The 22,673-nt window shown below is 40.8% G+C and overlaps 1 protein-coding gene across 1 annotated transcript in view; it reads left to right on the top strand.

The window, feature by feature from the left end:
* Positions 1–11,858: 11,858 nt before the first annotated feature.
* Positions 11,859–22,673, top strand: part of gdap2 (ganglioside induced differentiation associated protein 2) — a 73,945-nt gene continuing 63,130 nt past the window's right edge. The window contains exon 1 of the mRNA XM_054786857.1: positions 11,859–12,234. The gene's annotated coding sequence lies outside the window, so the exon portion shown is untranslated. The remainder of the gene's footprint in view (positions 12,235–22,673) is intronic.

Below are 22,673 nucleotides of genomic sequence, written 5' to 3'. Positions count from 1 at the left end.
AAGCTGCAACTAGCATATCACAACGCGACACGGTATCTTTGGAGCTGCCATGGTTACCTTTCAGTTCAAAAAGATGATGAGACTCCATGGTGAACTGTAACTTGTTTAGGCCTGGACGATAATTGGCCCACAAATTATTGCCGATAAACGATATTATTGTCAACATAGTTTTGAGACTGTTTCTTTTTCATGAATGTAATGATAATATATGGCATAGTAATGCAAGTATCGTATCAAAATCAATAAACTTGTAATTTCTCAAGAGTGTTTAACATGGTAACTGGAATGTCAAGAGTTTTTAAATCAAATAAATTAAACAAACTACAGAACAAAGACAGAAAAGTCCCAATGAAAATAAAATGGACTCTTGTAGCAAAAATTGCGCAAATCACAATGAATGTTGTGTGGATATTGACAGGAAATACTCTGAAGTTGACCTTGTGTGTCAACGCAGACATCAGCTCATTTGCATGTACGCTTCCTTGATTGACTTTTAGCAGCATTGTGTGTGGCATACGCTATTTACGATGATTGGGGCGTAAGATGTGGTCAAAGTACACGTTTTGGATGCAGCAAAATGTGTTTGGTGCACAATGACTGCAATTCTCACCTTATCTGTAAGGGAGAGCCCAGACACCCCCACGAAGAAAACTCCATCTTGTGCTTTGGGCCACTACCCATAGCGAGGGTAGGAACGTAAACTGAGAGCTTTGCCTTTGGGCTCAGCTCCTTCTTCACCACCACAGACCCATGCAGAGTCGGCATCGCTGCAGACGCCGCACATTCAACAATATTCACTCCTGATGAAAATGCTAAGACCAGCTGAAAAATGGCAAGGTCGTACTTTTGCACTGTTGGATCTGAAGGAGGTTCTACGTGGAGATTCAAAATGGGAGTGAGGAATTTATTGCAAAGAAACATTCAAGTGAACTTAAATTAAATCCAATGGAGAACATTTGGGGATGGGTTTACAAAAATGGACATGAGTTCCAGACAGTGGATGACCTCCGTGAAGCCATCTTCTCCACCTGGCGCAACATTCCCACCAGCCTCCTGGAAACACTGGCATCAAGCACGCCCAAAGCCACTTCTCACCTCGTTAACACGAACGACACAGCCACTCATTACTCTCCTTTTTTCTACATTTTATTTCTATTTTGGGTTTTTTTTTAGCTACGGTCTTAAACTTTTGATCGGCTGATGAACACCCTATTTCACTTTAATGCTGGTTTGCAATAAATTGCTTTTTTCTCTCACTCCCATTCCTTCTTTTTGCATTTTGAATCTCCACGTAGAACCTCCTGAAGATCCAACAGTGCAAAAAGTACATTCTTGCCATTTTTCAGCTGGTCTTCCCATTTTAATCAGGAGTACAGTATCCATCCATCCATACCTTTTTCTGCGCTTCTTCTCATTAGGGTGGGGGGGCATGCTGGAGCCCATCCCAGCTAACTTCAGGCGCCAGGCGGGGTACAGCCTGGACTGGTGTCCAGCCAATGGCAGGGCACATATAGACAAACACTCACATTCATACCTATGGACCATTTAGAGTCTCCAATGAAGCTAACATGCATGTTTTTGAAATGTGGGAGGAAACCGGAGTACCCAGAGAAAATACAGTATATATATATATATATTTTATATATACAGTATAATGAATTTTAAAATTGTTAAATATCTACAAAAAATGATATATATATATATATATATATATACAGTATACCAGTACTTAAAAAAATAAAATGTATTTTAAAAAGATGTGCTATAACCAGCTGTGGTGTTAAAATATATATATTTTACTTTGAATATGTTTACATTTTTCTTCAAAAACGTGTTCTGTCCATCGCAATTTGATTTGGAGATTAAACAAAGAAACTCCCTCATTATTTTCACAGGCACAACTTTTGTCCGCAGGCTGAGCCCGAAGCTCGGAACGCGGAGGTCGGTTTCTTCCATCAGAGACGAGAACGCAGCCGTGATGAAAAGAAAACAAAAGAGCGCACACGTGCAGACGCAGGCCAGCGTCTTTTATTGAGTTAATCACATGACACGTTGGACATGGCCGCAGGCAGGCGGCGAGAAGGACAAGCGAGGAATCTTTTTTTTTTATGGCCTGCAGACCCAAACTCCGTCAGAGTAACTGAAGGATTTCACTGACTTGTTGGACTTCAAACGGAGAGAGGTGGACAGAAATATGTTAACTTCATTAAACGCTAATAGGAAGCAGTCGCTGCCTGCTTCTTTCTTCTTCTATTTCTCTGTGTGTGCGTGTGTGCGTGTGTGTGTGTGCGCGTGTGTGTGTGTGTAGGTGTGTGTGTGCGTGTGTGCGTGTGCGCGCGTGTGAAGGACCGATGAAGACATGGAGAAAGTATTCGGACCTCCTTGCAGGTGTTATTCCATGTGCGTGCAGCTTCACCTTTTGAATTGTTTTCCTTTTTCTAATAAAACAAGCGTTTTCATGCAGTCGACTGAAGCCTCAGAGTGTTTTTTCCTCCAGGAAAGATTGGAACGTAAGAAGAGTGACAGGTGAGTACTCGTGTGACACGTACATCTGCTAACGTTGCTCACTTTTCATACTGCATTTTATTCCTGTTGCTCGCCTCAAAAAGTGAGCATAGCTGTCGTATTCCCTCGTGTGACCATCTATCTCGCTTATCGATGGATAACATCGTCAGACAATGCTCTTTTGTTCTATTTTGTTTCTCCATGTCCCCTCGGAACCTGGTAGTTTCTAAACAAATGCTGCTGCCATCTCCGAATGAGCTGAACAGGGAAGAGTGGCACTTTCACAGCTCTTTCAAGCTGAAAGCCTGGACGTAACTTGGTGGCGACCAGCTTCTGATAAGCTGCTTTCAAAGAGAGCCGTACCTGCGCTGAACAGGCCAGTCCGGCTTTCAGCTCAACGCAGCTCGCTAACCCACTAAAGAAGCTGAAAGAATCTTCGGTTCCAGGAGGAGGAGGAGGAGGACGGCAGGAGCAATGTGTTGGAACCTGGACACAAACACGCTCCAGTCGAAGCGCCAGGATGAAGCACAGTCACATGGTGAATTTGGCGAGTCACCTGATACCTTCTTGTGTCCAGTCGAGAAGATGGATCATTCAAAGGGTTTAAAATGTGATGTAATGTTACTGCTTGTCTGAGAAAAGTGTAGAAAGTGTGTGGTGAAAGATTTCACAGCCTTGAAATAACTGGAAACAGGCTAGTGTGGGAACCTGTCCCCCGCGATAAACGAGGGAACGCTGAAAAGTGATGCTTTTAAAGTGCACACACTGGTCATGTCATTCACTTTCACAGCACTTTTTGATTATTTTCTTTTTTTCATTTTATCATGAATTATTGTGAATTATTGCCACAAAAATGACGAAAGACAAGAAAGTCTCTTTTTTTTCATCCCCAAAAAGAATCATAATGTTATGAGTTTAAAACAAAAAAAAGTTCATGAAGGGTCATGGCTAAAAAGATAAAAAGGAAAAAAATGATGAATAAAATGGTAATTTGATGAGGATAGAAGTATATAATACTAGCATTACACAGCTAACATAGCGTATAGAGTACAAGTCAGTAGTATTAACATATAGAAGTATATAATACTAGCATTACACAGCTAACAAAGCTTATAGAGTACAAGTCAGTAGTATATAACATATAGAAGTATATAATACTAGCATTACACAGCTAACATAGCTTATAGAGTACAAGTCAAAAGTTTGGAGGCATTTTTTCATTTAATAGCATGAGAAAGTGTCCCCAAACTTTTGACTGGCACTGTATACATACTGTGGTACTTCACAGTAATATTCCATCAGCAGCACATGTTTGTGGTATTTTCGACATTCTCTTGTTCAAATTCTGACTTGCTCTCATATTTGTGTGTTTTTGCTTTGGCTGAAGCTTAACAGTGAAAAACATCCATCTTGATTTCATTGGACTGGGGGTGTGGGGGGAGGGGCTGCCTGTCGAGTCATCCGTCCTTCCTCACGTTCACGCCGCAGGTTTTCCTCAGCTTCAAGGAGCCTCATAAGGACCGCCACGTATGAATCACCACCTTGACGTATCACAGACTTTCATTTATAAAACCTTTTTTTATCCTCACCAGCGGCCACGAAATGGATGTTTTGTGGTGTGCGCAAGGCCGAAGCGTAGAAAAAGGCTTTACTACTGTGAATGAAAATAAAAATGAATGGTATGGTCGCCAGGTGCTTGTAGCCTTCGTGAGCTTTTATGCCAGAAAATCTGCATCGGAACCACAAAAGCCAAACGCCAACTCTGTATTGTCTAGAAAAACAACATCGCTGCAATGAATTACAATTTACTGTTTGGACCAGGGGTGTCCAGAGTACGCATGTATAAAAATAGAATTTAACAAGAAAACTAAAAACAACCAAACAGCAGAAAAAATGTAAAAAAACAGCAGCAATTTGACAAGAATGAAGTTCCAATATGAACTTGTTCAGTCCCAACCATCTTTCAAAAGACAACCCCCCCAATAGCAGCCATTTTACAGGGTGGACCCCTAAAATGCTCCCATTTTTTAATCATACACAAGCTTACATACACACATTTCCAAAGGCCCTAAAACTGCTGTCATGAAGCCTCTTGTGAAGAAGAGCAGTCTTGATGCTATGGGCCCACATCAAAGCTGTCGTTCCTGGGTTGAATACCAACAGCTTACTGACTTTCTCCTCTCCAACGATGTGTTTGGTACTTTCCAATCAGGCTTTAGGCCCCCCCACAGCACTGACACAGCTCTGATCAAGGTGACAAATGATATCTGAACACAGATGCAGCCAAAGTCTCACTTTTAGTGCTGCTGGACCCGAGCGCTGCCTTTGATAACAGCTGATCATGTGATCTTATTACAGAGGTTAGAAATCTCTGGTACGGCTCTAAACTGGTTCAAGTCCTATCGAGAGGACAGGAAGTAGTTTGTTGGAATTGGTAACTGTGTCTCAGAGCAAATGGCTATGACATGTGGAGTTCCCCAGGGGTCAGTCCTGGGACCCTTATTGTTCAATCCGTCCATGCTTCCTCGAGGCCAGCTCATACGCAGCTGCAATGTGTCCCACCACAACTATGCAGACCACGCTCAGGTCTACGTGTCACTGACGGCAGGTGAACACGGTCCTGCAGATTTACTTTGGCACTGCATCAAACGGATCAGTGTGTGGATGCAAAACAGCTTTCTCCCGCTAAAACTGAAATCATAGTCACCTTGAGACTCTTTCTCTACAACCTAACCATCAGGTTAGAAATCTCGGGGTAAGAATGCACTCAGACCTGAACTTGAACAGCCACATTAAATCAATAACATCACCTACAAAACATTGCCAAAATCAAGGTAATCGTGTCTAAGCCAGATTTGGAGAGACTAATCCATGCCTTTGTCTCCAGCAGGCTAGACTACCGTAACGGACTTCTCATCGGGCTCTCTAAACGAGCAGTAAAACAGCTGCAGTACATCCACGATGCTGCTGCTCGAGTCCTGACTAGAACCAGGAAATATGAGCGTATTAGTTCAGTACTCCAGTCTCTGCACTGGCTTCCTGACGCTCAGAGAGTAGACTTTAAAACAGCTCCGCTTGCGTACAAGTCTTTTGGTCTTGCGCATCTCAGTACATCTCTGACACGTTCGAGCCGAATGAACCATCTCAAGGTGCCGAGTCATGACTAAATAGGGCGGGGCTGCGTTTCAGTTTTATGCTGCCAAAATCTGGAAGATGAAATTTGGCAACGTTCAAATCCAGGCTGAAAACTCTTCTATTGGACGATGTGCAGGACTGCAACTATTTCATCATCACTCATCACTTTTAATTGATTTTGATATTTTGTTTGCTGGAATTTGATGTCGTGATTTTAGAAGGATTCTCTTCCGTGACGTGTGTACGACTCGCCTTGCCTTTCATCTTTCACTATGTGGCCCTCGCTGGAAAAACCTTTGGACACCCCTGGATTAGGCTTGGGGGGGTTGAAGATGTGGGTAAAAAAATTGCTGAGAGGGTAACTTTGAACCCCCCCACCACACACAGACCACCCAGAAGGAGATGTGAGCTGTCAATCATGCCAGTCAGTTCATAAACGTCTTATTGATGTCCCCCCCAGCGTGTGACTGGTGATGCCTTCCATTTCAACCATGTTTGTTCCAACGCAACATTTTGGCTTTTTGTTTGTCGCTTTCTTCCACTTTGCTGTCACTCATCAGCCGTCTGTCTGTCATGTGATCAGTGACACACTTTTTAGGGCAGCTAACGACATGAACCCACGCTGGCACATGCGCAAGGTCAAATCATGTCAAACTCGTGTGACACTCGTGTCGACGAGTCAGAAGTGTGTTCACATGACAAGTGAATGTGTGGCCAATGCAGGGGGTGTCCAAGGTTCTTCCAGCGAGGGCCAAATCGTGAAAAGTGACACGTGGGGGCAACTTTGCCACTTGATGTTTCGTAAAGCAGCACGTGCGGACGTGCTGACAACTTATATGATATATTTGACAAAAAACATAGAGGTTATTCATATCTTCCTCTACTTCACTGTTTCTACTTTTTCCATTTTTACTGTTTTTTCCTCCATTTCAACTTTCTTAAACGCCGTAAGTTTTCTTTTTTTTCCCGCAACCTAATTTCCCTGAAATGACAACTTTAGTTTGCTTCATTTGTTTCTCGTATTGCAAGTTTTAAAAAGCCTTTCTTTTTATTTCAATACTATGCTGCTAAAATGACATCATTTTTCCTCATAATATTAAGTATTTGTTTTCATCAAATCCAGACCTTTTTTCTTTTTTTACATATTTTCACTGGTTTTTTTCCAGCTCTGTTGTTTTTTTCCAACTATTTCAACTTTCTTGTAAATTTTCGTCTCATAATTATGACTTTATTCTCGTTACATTGTAACTTTTTTTTGTGGTTTTGTTTTGTTTTTTGTCCTAATATTATGACTTACATCTTTTTTTACTATTTCAACTCTATGCTACTAAAATGACATTATTTAGTTTATTCTTGTAAAAATGCAACTTTTGCTTTTCGTTAGAATAGGATTTTTTCTCTTAATATTTTGACTTTATTGTCATAAAATTACAGCTGCTTTTTCTATTTCTGCTGTTGTTTTTTTTTATTTTCCAACTTTTTCAGCTTTCTTTTTGTAAATGTTCTTCTAGTAATTACGACTTTATTCCCATCATATGTTGACTTTCTTCTCCTAACATTAGAACTTTTTCCACGACTTTATTTAAAGAAAAATAATTTTATTTGTGGTTTTGTTTGTATTTCTTTATATTATGACTTTTAAAAAATGGTTCTTTAATATTTCAGCTTTACGCTACTAAAATGACATTTTTTTCCTCCTAATATTACAAGTTTATTTTTGTAAAAATGCTACTTACAATACAACTTTTGCTCTTAATATTTGACTTTGTTCTCATAAAATTACAGCCGTTTTTTGGCATTTCTGCCGTTGTTTTTTTTATTTTACAACTTTTTTCTTCTCTTAATTATGAGTTTATTCCCATAACATTTGGACTTTATTCTCATAACATTAGAACTTTTTCCACAACATCATAAAAAAAATACATTTTATTCGTTGTTTTGTTTGTTTTTCATAAGATGACTTCAAAAAAATACATTTTTTAAACAAATGAATAAATAAATGTGCCACGCGCTGCAAATGTCCTCCAGGTCTGACATTGGACCCCCCCAGGTGCAATCTAACGTTTCTACTTGTGAAGCGCTGCGCACAAAAGGCTTGTGTGACATGCGCCCCAACATTTATTTTGCAGGCAAATACACCACATGGGGGTGCCGTTATTTAATTGACTTGAAATTGATTGACTTGAAATTTCTCGCCACGAAAATCACACACTGTAACTGAAGGGTGTTTTGCTGAATCACTGCAAAATTTGGCAGGCACCTTTAGGGGACTGACAAGCATGCGCGTGTCAAATTTGAGCAACTTGGTTGGAAGTCATGGTCGCCGTGGAGCTGAACGCCTTTGACTGGGCAACAAATTGTCCAGAGGTCATTGAGGACGTGTGTATTGTCTTCCAAAGCATTCTTACCACAACCCGTAGGGGGCGCCACACACATACACGTGCATAACAGAGGGCGGGGGTGTAAATCTCCAGGGCAAGTTGTCTGTCAGCACTCAGGCTTGAACTCGAGACTCATGAAATCTTTCTGTCAACATCAACACGCACACACGCACACACACACACACACACACACACACACACACTTCAGTCCAAACATGACCCGCTGACCCACTTCAGCCTGTCATGTGACTCATCTGAGATACAGAACATTGTTTTTATTTTCCAACAGGGCAGTTGTGACTGAGCCCTATGAAATCTGCCTAGCAACAAGTGGCAAAATGTGACATATCAGGAAAAAGGCGGTACACATACTGGATACGCCAGCGGTTAGGCCCACCAGACTCGCAGTGCTCTTGTGGCACGCTTGAGTCGTACAGGAAATGTCACGTGCCATCTGAAGCTTGTACAAAAAAGGCGATCCAAACAACACGACACATCAACACGCACGTGACACACAACGTAACCTACCTACTGCAACACGTGGGCATACGACGCAAAATACTCATGACACAAGTACACCCACATAGTCCTGCTGCAAGGCATGCTGGGTAGCTCGTGGTACGATTGCAAAATATGCTGAGGTCATCAGGGACGTAAACAAGGAAGGACGTTAACTTGAAATCCAATGTTTTATTGTTCGTAGCTCATATTGTTGTTGCCGACGGACTATCCAGCATGCCTTGTGGGCACTTGTAAATAACAGTTCAAAGGAAAACTGCACTCTTTTTGGAATGTTGCCCATCATCCACAATCATCATGTGAAACATGAGCACGCATTTCTTTCCCTTTTCTGTGCGTTCTAACGAGAGAAAACGAGTTAGCATGAGGGAGCTAACATTGCACGTCATGGGAGGTACTGTACCTCTTTGGACTATGAAAACAAGCTCTAACAAGGAATTCTGGTTTCATGCATGCTGTGATCATGCATGAACAAGTACAAACATGGAACAAGATAACAGTATCTTTACTCGACGCATCGATTTGATGCCGTTCTACTTAAAGGGCCAGGCTCGGCCTGTAACAGCGTTCATACGCTGTAATTAAAAAAAAGCGCTGAAAACAATCCGCAAAACGGTGAATTCGCGAAAGGTGAACCGCGATAGAGCGAGGGAACACTGCATACACATACAGTATGTACATACATATACAGAAATACTGCATATCTACATACTGTATATGTCTACATACTGTATAACACATATACTGTGTTATACAGTAGCTATATAAAGTTTGTACTGTATACTGTATAACACCTGTGTAGTATATACCTCACCACTTCATGCTTCAAATTTCTCAGCATCACTCTGTCATGAGTTTTCAAAATGTACGAATAAATCATCGCTGTTTCGTGGTTTAATATGACCTTTTGTTAGTCAAAAAAGGAAAATGTGACGTATTTTTTCCCTAAATGGAGCATTGCAATGGAGCAAATACATCAATGAAGTAAGATACAAATACAAGGCATTCAGAAGACTTGATACGTAGTATTCTACCCTGGCCACTACGTGTCACGAATGTTACATTGATGAGACGTTAGATTCAAGATTCAAGATTTTATTGTCATATGCACAGTAAAACTGGTGGTTCTGCAATTATGCAATGAAATTCTTATTCTGTTCATTCTCCCCAAAAAGAAAGAAAACACAAGAAAAGAATAAGAACATAAGAAACATAAATACCAATAAATTAAGCAACAACAACAGAAGAGACATTAATACAGGTAAATAATACAAATAAATAAATAAATAAATAAAGTGCTATGAGTGTGCGTGTGTGTTGCGTGTGGCGTGCGTGAGTGCTTCGTTGAGAAGCCTGATGGCCTGTGGGTAAAAGCTGTTTGCCAGCCTTGTGGTCCTGGACTTCAAACTCCTGTAGCGTCTGCCTGACGGTAGGAGTGTGAATAATGAGTGTTGTGGATGTGTGCTGTCCTTGATGAGGTTGTGTGTTCTTCGTAGGACTCTAGTTTTATAAATGTCTTGCAGTGAGGGGAGGGCTGCCCCAACAATGTTCTGTGAGGTCTTGATCACCCGCTGGAGTGCCTTCCTATCACGTGTTGTACAGTTACCGTACCAAACAGTGATGGAGGCGGTAAGGACACTTTCCATAGTGCATCTGTAGAAGCAACTCAGGATTGTGGTGGACATGCCAAATTTCCTCAGTCTTCTCAGGAAGTACAGTCTCCTTTGGGACTTCTTCATGATTTGTTGGGTGTTGTGAGACCAGGTGAGGTCCTCGCTGATGTGTGTGCCAAGGAACTTGAAGGTTTTCACCCTCTCCACCTAAGTCCCATCAATAAACAGGGGTCTATGCGGCTCCTTTTCCCTTGTTCTTGGGTCGATGATCATCTCTTTAGTCTTCTCTGTATTGAGAAGGAGATTGTTATCACGACACCAAGCTATGAGGTCCGCCACCTCTCTTCTGTATGATGTTTCAACACCACCAGTGATCAGTCCGATGACTGTAGTGTCATCCGTAAATTTAATGATGCTGGTGTTGTTCTGGGAGGCCACGCAATCGTAGGTGAAGAGCGTGTAGAGGAGCGGACTCAGCACACACCCCTGTGGGGTCCCAGTGCTCACAATTCTTGAGCTGGATGTGCGATTGTGGACTCTGACTGACTGGGGCCTGCCTGTTAGAAAGTTAAACACCTAGTTACAGAGGGAGGGTGACAGGCCGAGTGTGAGGAGCTTATTTGTGAGTTTGTGGGGGCTGACTGTATTAAAAGCAGAGCTATAGTCTATAAATAGCATTCTGACATATGTGTCCTGGCCCTGTAGGTGAGAAAGGGCTGTGTGGATGGCAGTGTTGACTGCATCATGCGTGGACCGGTTCTGGCGATATGCAAACTGTAGAGGGTCCACAGTTGCCGGTGTCGAGTGACCTAGGTACAGCACCTCTAAAAGGCCAACTTTTATACCAAAAGTACTTGTAATAATCAAGGAACAAAGCACAGTCTAGCATGCTCAAACACTCTGTCGCTTGTAGGAATGTAACCATATAATACACAAGTTAGTTGGTACCTCATGTTAGTATACATGTGCATTTATAGGGACAAACACACACACCATTGCAATACACGACAATAAGGATACTTGCATAACTATCGCAATGCTTAAAGCACTTATATTTTAATGTTATAATCAGTATTATTCAGCAACATGATTTAATAGAAGTATATAGTCCTATGGCCTTGACAATGTCAAACAGAACAACAGGGGATGTCTAAGGTTGTATGAAAACAAGTGTTAATGTTTTACAAGTTGAATGTCATGTTCCGATGTTGATGCTGAACTGAATGTTAAATAACATGTTTTGATGTTAAAATGGTAATGATTATAAGATAACTGATGCCAATGTGAGCTCCTCCATAATCATTAAGCCACAAAGTAGAACATTAAGTCTCGGTAGTCTGGTGAAAGGCCACTAGGGGTCATAGTCATTGCAGTACAATGGCAAAGCCAGGCAACCCATATAAGGACATCCTTAGGAGTTCAGCTGAGGACAACTAAGGAGTCATCTGCGGTCACCCACTGAGTTCATCTCAGGACAGGATGATGACCAAATATGGCAGTGCAGGACGGGTCAAACAAGGACACAAGTTCAACCAAGGGGATGAGTCATGCTGAATCAGCGCGGTCGGGGAAAGTACAAGCTATTCTGGGAAAGACACTCCTCTGGGAGGTCTTAGAATGAGGTAATGGACACTCCCATGAGCAGGCGGAGACTGAATACAGCATAAAAAGAGGACGCACTCAACAATCGAAGCTGGTTCCAGGCGATTCACCAAGGGATCGCATCTCCGAAGCTCCAAGGCTCGCGACACAGCTCTGGGACTGCTGAAGGAAGATTGGACTCAACTCATCTGCCCAGCAGAAGGAGAAGACTCCGTCTTCAGATGAACCTGAGACACCAACTGAAGATTCTGTCTGCGGCACTACTGGGAGAAGAGCTGAGCCTGAGTGAGCACGGAACCAGTCACAGCAGCGGTCCCCAGCCTTGCCGCTCTCGGGAGCAACCTAGAGCCGTCAGGACAACCAGGGAAGGTCGAAGGCCTGATCACCCGACGTCCGACCCGCATCAACTAGACTTATCCCCAAGAAGCAAACTCATCCTCACTGGACTTTTTGTCTTCACTACTGGCTTCATTATCGGGGTAGGACTGAGGCACTGGCCTGCGGCCTTGCGCTTCTCTCTATCTAGGTATATGTGAGTGGAGCTCATTGCAGCTAGTCTGACATTAAGTACAGTATATCCTTATAGTTACTCGAGTACCTGCTTCAATGCCCTTGCTAACTTTCCTAATAAAGCTTTTCACTCTTGCGCACTATGAGTTGTCACCCAGTATCTTCTTTGTAGGTAAAAGAGTAAGCAGTGTGTTACAGACAGATTCCTTTGAGGTTGTTCCAGTAACTTAGTAAAGACAGGTCCCTCTGATTGCTGACAGATGAGTAAATAACCCCAGGTCCTTACCAAGAGCAACTATCCGTTAAGAGAGGAAGCACTCGTAAAAGCAGAGGGTCCGACGTTTCGTACGACCAACCTTCGGTTACTCTGGTCGTGCGTGACTCGGATGCAGCGGGGCCGCCTCTGCACTACCGAGGCTGTTAATACCTGGGTGAGTTCCTCTCGCCCCTGACTTAGAGGTTTCTTTTCCCTCTACGGGAGAGACCGTAACCCTTTGAACGGAGTAGTCAGGTAGGCAGGTGCGCCTGCTTCTTACACGAGGGAGCAAGGGTCTTGCACCGCCTACGTAACTAGGGATTAAACACCGGTATGCTCTTTTTGATGTGGGTCATGACTATTCTTTCAAAGCACTTCATTACAATAGGAGTGAGTGCTATAGGGCGATAGTCATTCAAGCAGGTCACGTTGCTCTTCTTGGGTACGGGCACTATGGTGGTGGACTTAAAGCAGGTCGGTACAGATGCTTGTGCAAGCGACAGGTTAAATATGTCAGCAAGCACATCAGCTAGCTCTGATGAGCAAACCCGAAGTGCACGGCCTGAGATGTTGTCTGGGCCTGCTGCTTTTCGTGGGTTTGTTTTGTTCAGAACCCTGCGCACATCAGCTGATGTCACCATGAGAGGTGAGTCCTGTGTGCTCCCCAAGTCCAGCCACCCTCTCTGCTCATCAGGAGTTTGGGTGTCAAAGCGGGCGTAGAACTCATTCAGCTCATCTGGAAGTGTGGTATGGCTGGACGTGGCTACGCTACTCCGCTGTCGATAGTCTGTGATGTGCTGGAGCCCCGCCCACATGCGCAGAGGGTCTGAGGTGGAATAGTAGCCCTCCAGCTTCTGTCTGTACTGTCTCTTGGCCTCTCGTATGGACCTCCTCAGGTCATATCTGGCCTGGTCGAACGAGCACGTAGCTTAGCCCTCACATCACAGTTCATCCACTGTTTTTGGTTAGGGTATTTTCTGTAATACTTGGTGGTGGTAACAGTCTCTATGCATGTGCTAATGTAGCCAGTAACAGCAGAAGCATATTCATCCAAATCAACAGTACAATCTTCTCTCCCCGCTGCAGTTTTAAACACATCCCAGTTTGTGCAGCCAAAGCAGTCCTGAAGTACTTGATCAGTTTCTTCATTCCACACTTTAACTGCTGTACGTACAGGGGGAGCTTGTTTAAGAAGTTGTCTGTATGTTTGATAAAGGAATATGGAGATGTGGTCGGCCTTTCCAAAGTGGGGTCCTGGAACAGCCTTCAAAGCACCTTTCATGTTGCTGTAGACTTGGTCCAGGATGTTATTTTCCCTTGTGGGAAAGCTCACATGCTGGTAATATTTGGGGAGGACAGTCCTGAGGTTACAGTGGTTGAAATCGCCAGATATAATAAATACAGCGTCTGGGTGTTTGGTCTTGTGTTTATCAATGATGTCATGCAGGAGGCCCAGTGCGTTAGTGGTGTTAGCTCGTGGTGGGATGTAAACAGCAGTTAAATACACAGCGCTAAACTCACGAGGCAAATAAAAAGGTCTGCATTTTACCATAAGCAGCTCAAAGCCACCACAAAGTACTGTACAGAACAGGAAGTAAAAAGTCTATTATGTTTTATTTACGTCTTATTGTTCTTATTTTGTGTTATTGTGTCTACTATGTTGGGTAATAGGAGTATAAAGGTGACTATAGGGGTGTTATTTCATGTCTACAGGGCTCTAATGATGTTAAAAAGCGTAATTAGAAGGTTGTAAACAGGTTTTCTATGCCATAAGAGAATCAATGTTGGTCAATGTTGGAAGGTTAGATTTAGCGTCAAAGCCAAAGTGAGGGAAAACATTCCTTTACTACATTTGCTACGTTCTGATGTCTCGTGTTCACTTCCTGCTCCCGAGCACTCCGCAAGCTTTGACCTTTAAACGTGTCCCCCGTCATCCAGATGGACGCCTTCAGCGCCAAAGACACTTCACAGACATTCTTCACCGTGTTTCTGGTTAGCTGTGATTATCTCTGTGCTGCCTTCCACCTTCCACACCTTCATCTGATACTCGACACCAACAACACAGACCGTGCCACACAAGCCTGGAGGATGTTTGGGTCACAACACACCACCTCGGAGGTCATTAGAGGACCGTTTGGCTTCCTGGTGAGCGCCAAGAACAGTCCTTGATTTGAAAAAACAAATCATCAAGTTTTTGTCCATGTCAAGAAAGCTGAATGTAAGGTCGAGAAACATCCAGAAGGAAAAGTCTGGCTTGTGATGGCCCGTCAAAGCCAAAGTTGAACCGAACGGCAACCTAACGGCCTGTGATGCTTTGACGGATCGATAGACTTCGAGCTTTCATTTTCAAACAACTGAGCAACAAACATGACAAAGAGAAAATCAGGGACATGATCGATCACAAGTCTGCTTTCACTTGGCATTTTTTAGTGTGCGGCTGTTTTTTGGTTTTGTTTTTGGCCCGTGGGACATTCCAAAAATAAAAAAAGCAAAAATAAAAAATCAGCAGTAATTTTACAGAACAAAGTCAAAATATTAAGAGAAAAAATTGGAATCTAACGAGAAGAATTTTACAAGGATAAGTTGTAATATTAGGAAAAAAAATATCGTCATTTTAGTAGCATAAAATTTTAATATAAAAAAGTCGTAATTTATCGGAAAAAAAAACAATGAAGTTGTAAAAAATTATACTGTTAGAAGAATAAAATCCAAATATTAAGGGAATAAAGTTAAAATATTACCAAGGAAAAAGTTCAAATAAGTGTAAAATGAAAATACACACGCACACACACAACAGCAGAAATGGATAAAATAGCTGTAATTTTATGAGAATAAAGTCAAAATATTCAGAGAAAAAAAGTTATATTCTAATAAGGAAAAAAGTCACAATTTTACCAGAATGGATTCAATGTTATGAGGAAAAAGGTCTTCAAAATATTCAAGAAAAAATATGTGTGTGTAATATTGTATTGTAATATTATGAAAAACAAACAAAACAAAATACAGTTGTCATTTTGGAAATTTGGTTTGGAAAAAGTTATATTACAGGAATAAAGTCAAAATATGATGGGGACTAAAGTCATAATTACAAGACGAACATTTACAATAGGAAAGTCCAAATAGTTGAAAATTAAAAAAAAAACAAACAAGCAGAACTGGAAAAAATGATTTTACAAGAATAAAGTCAAAATATAAGAGAAAAAACTTGCAGTTTTACCAGAATAAACTCATATTAGGAGGAAAAATAAATGAGTAGCACAGAGATAAAATATGAACTCATTCAATACCAAAGATTGTTATGTTTTTATAAACCCGAACGCACGATTCCAGCAGCGTATGTATACGTCTTAGGTTTTTTGGCGCAAGAGGCAAAAAGAGGTGATTACGCAACTCCCCACCAATGCATTTCACTAGCAATTTTAAGCAATAAAAACGGCCACAAGGTGGCAAAAGTGCATTTGATAAGAGCTCGGCATGGATCATGTGGACGGAAAAATCACACGTGCCAGGGAGGAGGAAGTGAGGGAGCGTGGGGGAGTGTAGCGTGCAGAAGGTTACGCATTGTAGGGATATTTGATCCCATGCACATGCAGGCGCACGCGTGCACACGCATGCACACACATAACTCAGTTCCAAATGTGAAAATTGTAAATGGTTCATGGCGTTATACTTGTAAATAAACTGTTATTTTGATGTAAAACAGCCCTTTTTTGTCTTGTTTATGTTGTGGTATATTTGTTTAGATATTTGAGCTGTCACAAAGGCAAAAAATATCAGTGTCAAAATTATGCTTTAAATGTGTCTTTCCACAAAAAGCTGGTCCATCCATCCATTTTCTTCCACTTATCCGGGTCCGGGTCGCGGGGGCAGCAGTCTCAGTAAAGAAACCCAAACTTCCTGGTCCCCGGCCACCTCCTCCAGCTCCACCAGGAGGACATCAAGGCGTTCCCAGGGCAGCTGTGAGACATAATCCCTCCAGCGTGTCGGACTAGATGCCCGAGCCCCTCAACTGGCTCCTCTCCATGTGAAGGAGCAGTGGCTCTACTCTGAGCTCTTCCTGATGACTGAGCTCCTCACCCTGTCTCTTAGGGTGAGTCCCGCCACCCTACAGAGGAAACTCATTTCAGCCACTCGTATCCACCATCTTGTTCTTTCGGTCACGACCCAAAGCTCATCAGTAAATTGAGAGCTTTGTCTTCCGGCTCAGCTCTTTCTTCACCACGACGGTCCGGTACAGCGACCGCATTACTGCAGACGCTGTGCCGATCCACCTGTCGACCGCACGCCCCAACCTTCCCTCACTCGTGAAGAAGACCCTGAGATATTTGAACTCCTCCACCTGAGAAAGGAACTCATTCCCAACCCGGAGGGAGCAATCCACCCTTGTCCGACTGAGAACCATGGCCTCGGATTTGGAGGTGCTGAGTCTCATCCCAGAAGCTTCACACTCAGATGCAAACCGTCCCAGTAAACGCTGCAGGTGAGGCCATCAGAACCACATCATCTGCAAATAGCAGAGATGAGATCCTAAGGCCCCCGAACTGGACTCCCTCGACACCTTGGCTGCGCCTAGAAATTCTGTCCATGAAAATTATGAACAGAATTTGAGCCAAAGGGCAGCCTTGGCGGAGACCAACCATCACCGGAAACAGGCTTGACTTACTGCTGGCAATGCGAACCGGACTCCTGCTCCGGTTGACCAAGGACCGGACTGTAAAGATGAGGAATGCAAAGAGCACTACATTGGGGAAACTAAGCAAATGCTCCAAAAAAGGCTTTATCAACATCGCAGGGACAATTCTAGTGGTCCTCAATCAGCAGTACATCTACACCTTAAAGCTACCAATCACTCTTTTGAGGACAGCGAGGTAAAGATTTTGGCCAAAGAAAACAGATGGTTTGAAAGAGGAGTAAAGGAAGCTATTTTTGTCAAACAACAGAACCCATCATTGAATCGGAATGGTGGTTTGAGGTTTAATTTGGACCCTGTGTTCAGCAGGTTACTGAGACCAAAACCCATAGCTCTTAGTCATGCAAATGAGGTGAAGCCAGGGCCGAGCCAGAACAATAGATGCTAACAAGCCAGTATCAGAGTCGTTCATACCCAACTACAGGGAGCGACACTTCCCTTTGATCGGAGGTGCTAATGGCAGGAGAGGATTAGACCACAACTCCTCCCAGGCTTAGTGTAAGGAACCAATAGGAGGAGGGTGTTGGCACACCAATTCCGCCCACTCTTACTGTATTTAAGGCCTCGGCTACCAGCACTGGACAAGTTTGAACACCCCTCATACACAAAGAAGAAAGAAAAAAAACATCCTATTCTTTGAGGGTCTCCGAACTACTTTTCCCAGAAATTCCAACTAAGCGCGTTGAATTGTGACTTCAGCGTATTTTGTTGGTTTTGCCCCTTCAAACGAGGCCGAACTGTTTGTTTTCGCCTGTGGAAACGACACATGAAAGAAGCTCATAAAGCTGACTTGATGATCCACAGCGAGCGAAGTCTTTCAGGTTGTGCTCCAAATGCGTGTTCTCATCATGTTTCTGCTGGACGTGCGCTCACGTCAGCGCTTGGACCAAAAAGCTCCGGCTGGCTCTCGTCGGGACGCCGCGAGCATGTGTTTTCAAGTGCGTGTGGAATATTTATGAGGTGTAACTTCAGCCTGAAATAAATCAACGCAGAGAGCAGCTTTGTGCAGCCGCCGTTTATGGATTTTGACAGGAAACAGCATCAGCGTAAATACAACGAGCAAAACGCAGCGGTCGAGACAAGCGGCCTGACGTTTTGACAACTACACGTACCGTTCTTGTGTTCTCGTCGAGTCGTTTTCTTCAACCGTGTGGCTTGAGTGAGTGTTTTCTCACACAGGAAATTGCAAGTCTGTTGGGGGGATTGTGGTTCAGAGTCCTCCTCATAAATCTAAAGACTTGGACACGGCCGTCCTCACACTAAAGGCCGACCTCGCAGACACACACATTTTTATTTCATGTATTATTATCATTGTGTGAACGCCCTCAAGGGCAAATTCTACTGATTTTTTCCCATTGAAAATGAATGGGTCATTTTTCAAACTTCCACCATTTGCACATTTCTCGACCGATTCAAACCGTTTCACCATGAAAACATTCCACACATCCAGGGCTTCAAACTAACATTACAAAAATTCCAACTTTCCCCGACATTCCCACTTTACCTTTGACCTTAATTACTGTAAGATCCTTTGATCTTAATTACTCAAGTACTTTTTTCAACCAATTCCAACATTAAAATGTTCAGCACAATTAAGGATATCTATTTTTCACATTTTAAAAAATTCAAATTTTTCCCAAAATTACAATTTTTCCAGAAAAGTAATTCACTTAAGGATATTCCTTTGATCTTAATTACTCCACTCCTTCAACAGTTTTCAACCAATTTTAACATGAAGTCATTCAGCAGGGATGATCGGTATCAGAGTCAGCAAAATTGCAACTTTTTTTCTCACAATATAACTTTGACGTTTTAAAAACATTTTTTCTTTATTCCTGCTGGGTTTTTTCCCCCAATTATTTCAACTTTCATTTTGTAAATTTTCATCTGGTAATTATGACTTTATTGCCATAATGTTTTGACTTCATTCCTGTTACATAACTTTTTAATGCAACCTAATTTCCCAAAAGTGACAACGTTGCTGTTTTGTTTTTCATATTATGAATTGTTTTTAAAAGCGTCATCTTTTTTTCTTGCAAATTTCAACTTCATGAAAATGAAAATGTTATTTTTCCTCGTAATAAAAAGTTGATTCCTAAAATTACAACTTTTCAAGTTTTTTTATTTTGCCGTTATAGAAACATTTTTTCTTTATTTCTGGGGTTTTTTCCAACTATTTCAGCTTTAATTTTGTAAATGTTCTCCTGGTAATTATGACTTTATTGCCATAATGTTTTGACGCTGTTTTTTTGTTTTTCACATTATGAATTGATTTAAAAACGTCACCTTTTTTTCTTGTGTATTTCAACTTCATTCCACAATAATTACGTTACTTTTCCTTGCAACGTTGTTCTCGTAAAATGACGGCTTTTTCGATGGCTACTGTTGACTCATCATAGAGTCGACCCTGAAGCATTTCTGATCATTTCTGATGAATTTCTCTGAGGAGGGAAGGACGAGTCACGGTTGCGTCGTCTGCATCGCGTCCGAGTCCATCCATCTCGGGGCCAGCGCCACCCCGTAAATCCGCCGGCAGCAGAGAACTCTCGTTAAAATGTTCAGAAAGTGTTTTTGGAGCAAATTCAGGCCAGGCCAGAAGGCTCCATTTTGTATTTTGCTGTTATTGTGCCTGGCAGGCTGGCAGCACAGTGGCATCATTGTTGGGGGAGAATAAACACAGCGGCCGGCCCAAAGGCCCGTATCGAATGTCTGTTTACGAGCGCTAATATGAAGCGCACGCCGCCAAGATGGCTAATTACATCAGCCAGGTGGCGCTCAGTCACGTCTAACGGGGGGGTTAGAATGTTGCAAAGCAAATATTTGGATCTATTTAACGCTGTGCTTCAAACGTCAGCGTCCACGTGCTCGGCCTGAACTTCACGCATGTTTGGGCTGGGGGGGAAGCCGCTTTTGGGCGACGCTGCTCATTAAAACATTTTGGAGGAAGTGCACCCCTGACGCCCCCACTTTTTCCACAAAGCAACCAGTTAAGACGGTCAAGTATTGAGGAGCAGTGGGTACCTCTGGGGTGTTGGCAGGGGGCTGGCCTGCCACTCGTGGGTCTCTGGGACTGGGTGGTGTCCTCCCCCATGCGGGGCCTTGGAGAAATTATCCAAACATGAGTAGAGTGGTGCCTTGGTTAGCGTCATTAATTCGTTCCAGAAGGTCCGACTCTAACCAAAACGGACTCTAACCAAAGCAAATTTTTCACATAGAAAATGACCATGATGGTGCCGCCTCTGAACCACGCCTCTGAAATGACCACGCTCCTCTCTTGGAGCTCTAAAATTGGGAGGTCTGGCAACCTCATCTCGGTACAGTCCACGTGTTTGTTACGTGATGCACCTCTGTAGCGCAGCAAGCTCATAGAAACTAACATCCCATAATATCACAGCAGCGCACTCATATTTACACTTTGTTCTACAATATTTACACTTTGTTCTCTAATATTTACACTTTGTTCTACAATATTTACACTTTATTCTCTAATATTTACACTTTATTTTCTAATATTTACACTTTATTCTGTAATATTTACACTTTATTCTCTTAATATTTACACTTTATTCTCTTAATATTTACACTTTATTCTCTAATATTTACACTTTATTCTCTTAATATTTACACTTTATTCTCTAATATTTACACTTTATTCTCTAATATTTACACTTTATTCTACAATATTTACACTTTATTCTACAATATTTACACTTTATTCTCTAATATTTACACTTTATTCTCTTAATATTTACACTTTATTCTCTAATATTTACACTTTATTCTCTTAATATTTACACTTTATTCTCTTAATATTTACACTTTATTCTCTAATATTTACACTTTATTCTCTTAATATTTACACTTTATTCTCTAATATTTACACTTTATTCTCTAATATTTACACTTTATTCTCTTAATATTTACACTTTATTCTACAATATTTACACTTTATTCTACAATATTTACACTTTATTCTCTAATATTTACACTTTATTCTACAATATTTACACTTTATTCTACAATATTTACACTTTATTCTCTTAATATTTACACTTTATTCTACAATATTTACACTTTATTCTACAATATTTACACTTTATTCTCTAATATTTACACTTTATTCTCTTAATATTTACACTTTATTCTCTAATATTTACACTTTATTCTCTAATATTTACACTTTATTCTCTAATATTTACACTTTATTCTCTTAATATTTACACTTTATTCTCTAATATTTACACTTTATTCTCTTAATATTTACACTTTATTCTACAATATTTACACTTTGTTCTCTAATATTTACACTTTATTCTACAATATTTACACTTTATTCTCTTAATATTTACACTTTATTCTCTTAATATTTACACTTTATTCTCTAATATTTACACTTTATTCTCTAATATTTACACTTTATTCTCTTAATATTTACACTTTATTCTCTAATATTTACACTTTATTCTCTAATATTTACACTTTATTCTCTTAATATTTACACTTTATTCTCTAATATTTACACTTTATTCTCTTAATATTTACACTTTATTCTCTAATATTTACACTTTATTCTCTTAATATTTACACTTTATTCTCTAATATTTACACTTTATTCTCTTAATATTTACACTTTATTCTGTAATATTTACACTTTATTCTCTTAATATTTACACTTTATTCTACAATATTTACACTTTATTCTCTTAAAATTTACACTTTATTCTACAATATTTACACTTTATTCTCTTAAAATTTACACTTTATTATCTAATATTTACACTTTATTCTCTTAATATTTACACTTTATTCTCCTAATATTTACACTTTATTCTCTAATATTTACACTTTTTTCTCTTAATATTTACACTTTATTCTCCTAATATTTACACTTTATTCTCTTAATATTTACACTTTATTCTCTAATATTTACACTTTTTTCTCTTAATATTTACACTTTATTCTCCTAATATTTACACTTTATTCTCTTAAAATTTACACTTTATTCTCCTAATATTTACACTTTATTCTCTAATATTTACACTTTATTGTCTAATATTTACACTTTATTCTCCTAATATTTACACTTTATTCTCTAATATTTACACTTTATTCTCTAATATTTACACTTTACTCTCATACATTTAACACTTTATTCTCATAAATTTATGACTTCCGTCTCGTAGTGTTAAGAATTTTTTCTTGTAAATTTACGAGAAAAAAGGCAGAGGAAAGTTTCCTTCCTTCCTTTGCTCTCTCCCGACACGTGTGACACGTAATAATGCGACCTGATTCTCGGAATAGTCCAACTTTATTCTCGTAAATGTATGACTTTTTTTTTTATTCTCCGTGGCCCAAACACTCATTCAGTCATAAAAACATGTATTGTATATTTTTTTTGGTCCAATGAAGGATTATGCTGAAAATATGTTTAATAATAATAATTTGAGAATGCAATGAGTTTG

This window comes from Dunckerocampus dactyliophorus, chromosome 9 (assembly GCF_027744805.1).
Source record: "Dunckerocampus dactyliophorus isolate RoL2022-P2 chromosome 9, RoL_Ddac_1.1, whole genome shotgun sequence".
Lineage (NCBI taxonomy): Eukaryota > Metazoa > Chordata > Actinopteri > Syngnathiformes > Syngnathidae > Dunckerocampus > Dunckerocampus dactyliophorus.
The sequence above is the reverse complement of the archived record's forward strand: the minus strand, read 5'-3'. Positions and strand labels throughout refer to the sequence as shown.